Here is a 10,069-nt window from a genome sequence, read left to right on the forward strand (position 1 = left end):
TTCATTTGTTTATGTGACCTGCTGTTTTTACAGTTGCTTTTGAGACCTGCAGCAAATTCTTTAAATCTCCTTATTGGTATCACATGTTATTCTAAGGGTAGATTTGGAGATATTCAGTGCTTTTGAATACATTGTGATGACTAATGAGGCTGGGTAGTAATTCTTTTGTAAGACGAAATGAAATATGACTATAATGTGATAATTGGCTGTAAAGGCAGTTTAAAAATAATACTGCTTCTATAAAATATTTTCATCAGTAAATATTGGGAATAAATGTTTTATATTCTCAATTTGAAGGAGAGTATTTATGAGGGAAAGTTCTAAAAAGCAGTGTTCATCTGAGTCACATGTTGAAATGTTATCTAGGATTAGGGACACAGGCACTCATGTAGTATTGGGAACGTAACTTGGCACACTTTGGGAGAGCAATTTGATAATATTATTAGGTTGAAAAATGTTTGTACCCTATCATTTAGGAATCCGACCTGCAGCTATTAATTTTCAGAAACATTTATACCAGTAAGCAGAGATACATATACATAGAGCTATTTCTTAAAGCGTTGTTTATAAAGTGGAAAAAGAAACAATCCAAATACCTATCAACAGCATATTGATCACCAATCATTAGTACATCCTTCCAGTAGAATACTATACACTACTAACAATATATGTGGACTGGCATGAAAGGAGGTAGAAAATATATTAAATTAGGGGAGGTGGGTGTTAAAAAACACACACCAAAAACTAGTATGTATGGTATCCAGCACAAAATTATGTATGTCAGATATGCGTAGAAGAAAGACCTAGAAGAAAAATACTAAGCTAACCATGGGAGTAGGGTACATTCCTACATTTCAGACATGTTTGATTGTTTTAAATGAATCTATGTTTTACATCAGAAAAAGAGAAATTATTTTGAAGCCATGGGACAGTCATCTTGCTTTATAGCCAGATCTTTCATTGTTTTGAGGTAGCATTTTTGTATTAATAGGTAACATAGCAAAAGATCTTCCAGCAGTTCTGTATTTGTAGTCAGGAATATCTGACATTGTCCACAGATCCCTAGGGCTTTGTTCTTCACGGCCTTAAAAGTTTGTAATTCTTCACTTTAGAGTGAGAATGCCAAAGGTTAGTTGTGACTGTTTCTTTTTTAAAAAGTCTTAGGCTTGCAATATGTTGTGGAGTGCTCATCTGCGTTGCTCCTGCAGGTGGTGCTGGTGGGTTTGCAGTGTTCTTGGTGTTTATTAAGTCAAGTTCCCCTGAACTGGGAAATCATTTCATTACTGGCCCTTCCTGGTATATTGCTGTTTTCATGAAATTGTGGAGAATCAGCTGTTATTCAGGAAATACAGTGTAGCAGAAAAATATGTAACAAGTTCTTATTTATCTACTTTGTTACTTGTTGCAGTCTTTGGGAAACTTGAATTTATGTCAACACAGAATGATCCTCTCTAACTCCTTTAAAGTTCCAAAACTTCATCAAAACTGTCAGGAGAACTAATTTTTTGAAATGAATTTTCTTTGAAGTCCTCCCTTCCTTTTCTCTTTGTGTGTCCAACTCCCCCTCTCCTCTCTTTCTTTCTCCCAGTCTGTCAAGTTCAAGAGCAGCTCAGATACCATGAATTAAGTGAAGCACAAAAGGGGAAAGGAGACCCTTTGGAAGAACAAAGGCCTCCCATTAGGCTGCCATGTTCTCTTTTGAGCAAATGTGCACCCTGCCCGGTTTCTCTTTTTGTCCCCATGCCCTGCACAGAAGGTAAATAGGCAGATCCTCATTACCCCACGTTTCCCCCCTCTCCTCCAGGCCACACACAGGCTGCAGGGCTTTGATGTCTTCAGGCATTCTCTGAGAGTTGCTTTACTCCTTTTAAAGAGCAACAGGGGAGAGATGGAAGTGAGAGCAGTGCACACAGAGTAAAACCCCACAAGGAGAGAAAATGAGCTGCCAGGGGGCTGCAGCCCGAGAATCCGGGGCAGGTGGGAGGAACCCAGCGTTGCTGCCATTCTTCTGCTCCATGCCTTTTAAAGCCTGTATTTTAAAAATAATAACTTCGATTTACATTCGCTATAGATTGGTGAGTTAGTTTCTCCTCTCTGACAAAATAGACAAATGGGAGTAAGTTTAATTGCTGAGCACAGTTCTTACAATACTGAGAAACTTGCTAATCTTCCTGCATTCCATTGGATGTTGGCTCTGTGGTATCATGTGGATGGCTTAGCATAGGTTTGTGGTCTTACATGTCTTTTCATTGGGCTGGAACTGAGAAATGACAGGAAAAAAGCTTTGAATGGCAAATAAGAAAAGGGATAACCAATGTGGAACCAAACTTAAAAGTTGGGAGATAAACTATTGAAGTTCATATTCTGCACACTTGCAATGAGCCTGCTTATGGTAATGTTTTAATGTTGCTGACAAACAGCAGTTGCATTTGCAAAGGAATGTATGATTCGAGCCGTTTGCTTCAGTTAATCACTTAAACATCATCAGGGTAGCAAGTTCGTGGAAATAGTCAGAAACCTTAATTCATGGCAAAGTGGAACTATCTGATAATTGGAGGTTTGGACTATATTTATTTATTTTTATTCCTTCAAAGAAATTGGATAGTCAGTAAGTGGTTCATATTGAAACCTGGCTTATACACTTAAAGTAAAAACCAAACAAACAAATAATAATAAATATGTTGACTTCATGAGGAAATGTTTTGACTCGAATGGTCCCTGGATGTTGCTTTTCAGGAACCACGCCCTTGGTTTCTGGTTTTCTGGGTGTAGTAGTTTGCAAGAAATCCTTTGGTTTATATACTTGGCAGCCAAATAAAAGGCAAAGGGCTCCTTGCTTTGTACTGTGTAGGGAATCACATTTTCTGTTGTCTGGGCAGGATGTTCCTAAAGGTGCAGCCCGGAGCCTCAGGAGAGACTGGGGTTCTCATTTGATCTCGCTGTGCCTCTCTGGTCATAGGTGGGATTGTTTGTCGGCTTCTGTTCTTTGAGGAGGCATCAATCTTCAGGAGAAATTGCTTCACAGTCCAACACACACTGCTCAACTGTGGCATCCTTGCTGCTACAGCTATGCTGATGTCACGGGGAGCAGTGATTGACAGTGGGATGGGGGGAGAGGAGAGTGAATGCACGACTTACTGAATGCACATCTCCTGCCATCACCTTTCTGAACACAGCTCTGCCCCCATTGCATGGCTTTGCACCAGCCTCAGTATTTCTCTGTTAATCTGAGAGGCCCTTCACCAGAGACCAGGCAGTTACAGTCCCACATATGGACACACTTTCCTGAAGTAAATGACTTCTTGACACTTCCCAGGTTTCTGATCGCACCTTCTAAGTCAATACTGATTTGAATAGTTTTCAAATACTATACTCGGATGAGATGAAGGCTTACACTGTTTTAATTATTTAAATAATTTAACATTTTAGGACCTCGTGGCTTTAAATTTAGAGATCTATTTTTTTAAATTTTGAAACATTATGCTAATAATATTGTTATAAGAATAATAATACTAATTAGGAAAATAATAAAGTAAGTAGTAAGTTTTAAAGATAAGAATAAAGAAATTCATTACTGGGAAAGTGATGAGAGAGGCCTTGAGAGTAATAGCCCAGCTCTTTTTCTGAGTGTCCTGTGAAGCCATTTGAACAGTTACTGGCAAGATTTTAAACATGAAATGTATTTGTGACTAAAACCGGCCTTCACAGTAGGCAGCCTCACTGCTGCACCCTCACGGGCCTCACTGTAGAATTAGACTCAAATGACAGCTGCAAGGGAACAGCGCAGTGCGATGGCCAGACCTGTGTTTACTGAAAGATTGAGCGTGTAGACATTTAGAGCTTCATACCAGTTCGGAGAAGTAGGATTTGTAAAAAATGGCAATGGGCAGCTTTTTTTTCTGGCACGGGTAGATTTGATTAAAAATCATCCAAGGGACTGCAAGCTGTACTCTGGGGAGGGGGATGGGTAAGGAGGGGAGGGGTCTGATGAGCCAGACTTCAGAAAGTGTCTGTGGAAGGCTTGGAACTGGGGGTGGAGAAGAGAAATGAATGGAACATCAAGATATTTGAAACAAACTTTAATAGATTGTTGCGGCTTGTTTCTATAGACATTGTTGGGAATAATGCAGGGAGGATAGTGCATGGTGGTCCTCCAGCCAACTCCGCGTGCTTTCTGGTTTCGTATGGCCCAGGAGTCAAGACTGAGTTTTACATTTTTAATGGGAAGAAATAAAAAGAAGTATAGTATTTCATGACACATGAAAATGGTATGAAATACAACTTTCTGTGTCTATCAGTAAAATTTTATTGGGATACACCTACACCCACTTGTTTCTGCGTTCTCTAAGTATGTTTCTGTGCTGCCCTGGTATGTTTCCATGTGATCTAGGTACTGGCTGTAGCTGCTCTTGTGCTGCCAGGCAGAATGGAGCAGTTGTGATGAGATTCATGAAGACTAATGTGGTTATTTCTGCCCTCTACAGCAGCGGTCACCAACCGGTGGTCCGCGGACCACTGGTGGTCTGTGAGGTCTGAAAGGTTGGTGACCGCTGCTCTACAGAACAAGTTTGCTGTCATAGAGGACTGCCTGCAGTACATTAGAGTGAGCAGTATAGCTTTTCCTAAGACTAGGAATGTTTGCCATTAATAAGTTTGTTTTCTGTGCTCTTGTGTTTGTTCATCAGGAATCAGTGCTTTTTCTAGTCAATCGTGTCATTAATTCTGCTCTCAACAGAACATTGTACAGTCGGTTGTTCTGTGCCTGTGTCCACCAGAGATAGAATTTCTTAGGGGCCTTGAAAAGATAGTTGACATTGGGCTTTTACATGACCCTTAGTGTTTTTTAAGGTGAGGGTCAGGGTGTGTTACAAATCACTTTTGCTTTGCTTTGTTTGAACTTATTTTAATGTAGGTTTTTATGAACACTTGATCTTCATGTGTCATTGAGATGGTTTCCTTTGCGTATTCTTTCCACAGCCTCAATCTTTAAGTTCTAACTTAGCCTAAAGGGGAAGGTCATTCTTCTTTCTGACCCTTCCCTGAAATTAATTGTGCTAAATCATCAGTCTCCTAGGTTTTAAGCTGTCCTCCTGCAGAGGACTCTTGTTATAAAATGTCCATTTGTGCTGGCTCCTGTGCACAGTGTTGTAGCAATAGAGCAGGGACACTTGGGACTCAGCGCTATTAAGTACTTCTAAAGTGCCAGGTAACGTTAATGCAATCATCTGATCCACAGCATTCATGTAGTGTCCTCCATCCCCATCCACCAAGCTAAGTGCTATAAATGTGTTAAGATCACATCCCTGTAGGATAAGCATGTCAAACTCAAAGGCTAACATGGGCCAAATAAACAAGGTTTAAGTTCATATGGGCTGCAAAAAAACAAAAGCTTCAATTTTCATAGAAATGTAGGTTTATTTCAGTAGAGACATGCTGAATACCAAGGGCTGAAATAAATGAGTAATCGTTAACAAAATAATAGAACATTTTAATAAAAATTAATTTTTTTCTTAAACATTAACTTACCAGACACTGAATAACTGCACAAATTAATAAGCGTAACACAAATAAACCTATTTTTCTTGTTCTCCGAAAGTGAAATATTTCCTGTTGCTCACACCAAACAAGTCAGTACAAGACTAACGACGGGGCAATCGGCTGCTAAAATATTCGATGCTAGTATTAGTGGAGAGAAATGGTACACCTGCATGTAAGGCGCATAAGGGAAATGAATGCAATACGATTATAGTAATTAGTCATTAGTGAACGTTGTAGCTTGTTATTAATAACTAGACGCCCAGTGCATGGGGTCCCTCAGCCTGGCCTGTTCCCTCTCGCAATCCAGGACCCAGAAAGCCGGTTTCAGCCTGATCCCTGCAGGCCAGACCAAGGGACCCCACCGGTGCACATGCACTGGGCCTCTAGTATGCATAAGATCTTGGGTTAACCTCTTCCTTCCCTCTCCCCCCCTTCCCTCTGATATTCATTAGTCTGTTTCATGTTTCCATGCCTGTAGTTCTGCTCCTGCGTTGAGTGTCTGCCCCCTGGTGGTCAGTGCACATCATAGCTACTGGCCGGTCGGCTGGTCGCTTAGGCTTTTATATATATAGATTATGCATAACAGGATATTGTAAAAATTAAGTTACGAAATATTTATTAAAACGTTTCTTACATACTGTTATATTGGCTGGGCCACAAAAATATTTGTTGTGGACCACATGCAGCCTGCGGGCTACGAGTTTGGCATGTTTGCTGTAGGAGGAGGGTGGAGTTGTTAGTCTGCATTGGGGTCTGGTCTAGATGAAGAAACATCCTATATAATATAGAGGTAATATGAAAATTGACCATCACTCCAACACAAGATGGCCACTCCCATGTGGTCAAAGATGGCCACCACAAGATGGCCGGCAGGGGAGGGCAGTTGGGGGCGACCAGGCTGGCAAGGGAGGGCAGTTAGGGGTGACCAGGCCAGCAGGGAAGGGCAGTTAAGGGCAATCGGGCTGGCAGGGGAACAGTTTGGCGTCGATCAGGCTGGCAGGGGGAGTGGTTAGGGGGCAATCAGGCAGGCAGGCAGGCGAGTGGTTGGGAGCCAGCAGTCCTGGATTGTGAGAGGGATGTCCGACTGTGAAGAGCAGGCAGTTGGATATCCCTCAAGGGGTCCCAGATTGGAGAGGGTGCAGGCTGGGCTGAGGGACACAACCCCCCCTCCCTCCCTGTGCACTAATTTCGTGCACCGGGCCTCTAGTAATTGATATATAGTTCTCCAGAGGTCCATTTCTAGACCTGTCTTACTTAGAATTTATATAAAGCACTGGGGAGTGCTGCCCTAGTAGCATAGCATCTATGACTGCAATTGTCTGAATAAGGAGAAATGGACAAAGAGCTATAATGTACAAGTTTAAAATAATGGGCTTGGGGAAAATATTCCATTCTACACTTGTAGGATTATGGTTTTCAAGCTATTAGTAGGGAAGAGAATTTAAAAGTTGTTTATTATTTGAAAAGGACAGCCGAAACCGGTTTGGCTCAGTGGATAGAGCGTCGGCCTGCGGACTGAAAGGTCCCAGGTTCGATTCCGGTCAAGGGCATGTACCTGGGTTGCGGGCACATCCCCAGTGGGAGATGTGCAGGAGGCGGCTGATCGATGTTTCTCTCCCATCGATGTTTCTAGCTCTCTATCTCTCTCCCTTCCTCTCTGTAAAAAATCAATAAAATATATTAAAAAAAAATAAAAGTTGTTTATTATTTGAAAAGGACAGATTGGTATACTGTGGCCAAAAGACTAGTTCTGGATTTTAAATGAAAGTTTATTGGAAACATCGAAAAAAAGTTCCCACTCTTGTACATAATGATCTCTATTTTCTTGAAAATATGTTTTTATTGATTTTAGAGAGAGAGGAAGGGAGAGGGATAGAGAGATAGAAACATTGATTGGCTGCCTCCTGCACACCCCTACTGGGGATCAGCCCACAACCTGAGCATGTGCCTTGACCGGGAATTGAACTGGAGACCTCCTGGTTCCATGCTCAACCACTGGGCCACACACCTCTCTTGTTTTTAGTCTGTAGATTTGGACACAGTGCTTCAGTAAAGGATGGTCCAGAAGAGGGATGGCCAAGGATTGGAAAACAAAGGAAGGGAAACACTTCCGTCTGCATCATTACAAAAATTCAGCTGTGTTAGGCATTCATTCACCTAGTTACTTGTTGAGAAACTATATTGTAGGCCCTGTGTTGGCCTCACAAAATGTCCTCTGTCACCTGTGCCAGACAGGAAACTGCTGGTCTGTGCAAAACGTACGTCTCACTAGTTTGTTTTTGGTATGCTCTTATAGGAAAAACAAAAGGACAAGAAATACAAAACAGATAAAGCCTTGCGATTGCCTTTGATCCCCAGGTGATGGAATCCCGAGTAGGTAGGTGGCGGAGCTGCAGTTATTTATCAGCATTTGGGAGGCAGGTAGTCTGGGGGTTGAGAGTGAGTTCTAGAGCCAGACGCCTGCGTTTCATTCCTGGGCTCCCTGCCACTCTGCATCTTGGTTGCCTCATCTGTGAATTGGCTGTTTTGAGGATAGTGCATGCAAAGTGCTAAGGACGGTGATTGGACCACAGTAAGGAAGGGCGCACTAAATGCTAGCTATGAAGTGGAAGAATGCCAGGACTTGGAAAGACTTAGAGAACTAGACCCTGGACACGAAGAGCAGGAGAGCCCCTGCAGTGCACCCAGTGAGAACACCTCCGAGCAGCATGAGAACATCTATGCGTCATGAATCCTGGGACAGGATTATGGTGCAGAGATCTATGGAAAGGGGGTAAGAGTTGCTTGGATAATAGAGGAAGGGTCCGCCGAGTGTCGAAGAGCCTTTCAGGAGCCAGGATTAGTTGAAGAGGAGAGTTCAGAGCTGGAAAGGGAAGCTCAGAAAAGAGGGTGTTAGAGAAGTGTCCTCAAATAACACAACTTGTCCCTCAGGAGATATTTGATGGCTGGAGACATTTTTGATCGTCATGATTGGGGGGAGATGAGTGCTACTGACATCTAGTTGTCAGAGGTTTGGGTCACTGCTAGACATCAGACAGTGCACAGGACAGTCCCCATAACAAGCCCTAAATGTCAGCAGTGCAGAGGTTCAGAAACAGTGGCCTAGCACCAGGGGTAACAAAGGCCCCTGGGAAATAGAAGCCTGCATTTATAATGTCATCTCCACCCACCGCCCGGTGAACACGTGTGTGCACACTTAGCTCAAGTGAGTCTAGCTCCAGCATCTCCTCTCACTGTGCAGTCCGGAACCTCAGATGGCACTGGCCTGCTCCACGCTTTGTGTCTCCCTCCCAGCCTAGAGGCAGCAAGGAGAAATGGACGTTTGCTTGGATTAGAACAGTGGTTCTCAACCTTCTGGCCCTTTAAATACAGTTCCTCATGTTGTGACCCAACCATAAAATTATTTTTGTTGCTACTTCATAACTGTAATGTTGCTACTGTTATGAATCGTAATGTAAATATCTGACATGCAGGATGGTCTTAGGTGACCCCTGTGAAAGGGTCGTTCGACCGCTAAAAGGGTCGCAACCCACAGGTTGAGAACTGCTGGATTAGAGGTTGCAATAAAACTGTTTGCAAGGCTCTTCTTTTCTAGGTATCTTGAATCTTTTTTCACTGTATTCCTCTCTTACAGGCACTTTTTTGCACACTAGACAAGGTGATCTACACTAATAAAAGAGAAACATGGTAATTAGCGTACGACCGCTACCCTTCCCATTGGCTAATCAGCATATCCTTATGCAAATTAACTGTCAGCCAAGATGGCGGCCGGCAGCCATGCACTGAAGCGAGCAGGGAGGCTTGCTTGCTCCAGTGACGGCGAACTCCAACGTTCCCCGCCTGCCGCTGCTGGCCTCTCAGCTGCAACTCTAAGCAACTATGTACTATGTTGCAAATAAGAAGCTAAACAAAACCCCAGAAACCGGCTTTCATTCAGCCGGGCTTCAGCCAGCAGGACCGCAACATTGTATCGATGTTTTCAGCAGCGAGGCCTCAGAGCTAAAGCTGGCCCAGAATAAAAAAAGAAAAAGAAAAAAAGGAGCAGTTGGGAGCTTCAGTCACCCGCTTCTGGAAAACAACCCTCAGCCCCTCACCCAGACTGGCCAGGCACCCCAGTGGGGACCCCCACCCTGATCCAGGACACCCTTCAGGGCAAACCAGCCAGCCCCCACCCGTGCACCAGGCCTCTATTCTATATAGTAAAAGGGTAATATGCCTCCCAGCACCGGGATCAGCGGAGCAGCGAGGCTCCCGGCACCGGGATCAGCGTGACAGGGGGCAGCGCCCAAACCCCCTGATCAGCCCTGCTCTGTGCCTGATGGGGGGAGCTCCCCAATCCCCTGATCGCCCTGCGGCTCTGTGTGTGACACGGGGGAGCTCCCCAACCCCCTGATCGCCCTGCGGCTCTATGTGTGACAGGGGGCGGGGCCACAACCTCCCTATCCGCCCTGCTCTGTTCGTGACAGGGGAAGGCGCCCCAATCCCCTGATTGCCCTGGGGCTCTGTGTTTGACAGGGTGCGGCGCCCCAAC

Source organism: Myotis lucifugus, unplaced genomic scaffold (assembly GCF_000147115.1).
Source record: "Myotis lucifugus unplaced genomic scaffold, Myoluc2.0 scaffold_279, whole genome shotgun sequence".
Classification (NCBI taxonomy): domain Eukaryota; kingdom Metazoa; phylum Chordata; class Mammalia; order Chiroptera; family Vespertilionidae; genus Myotis; species Myotis lucifugus.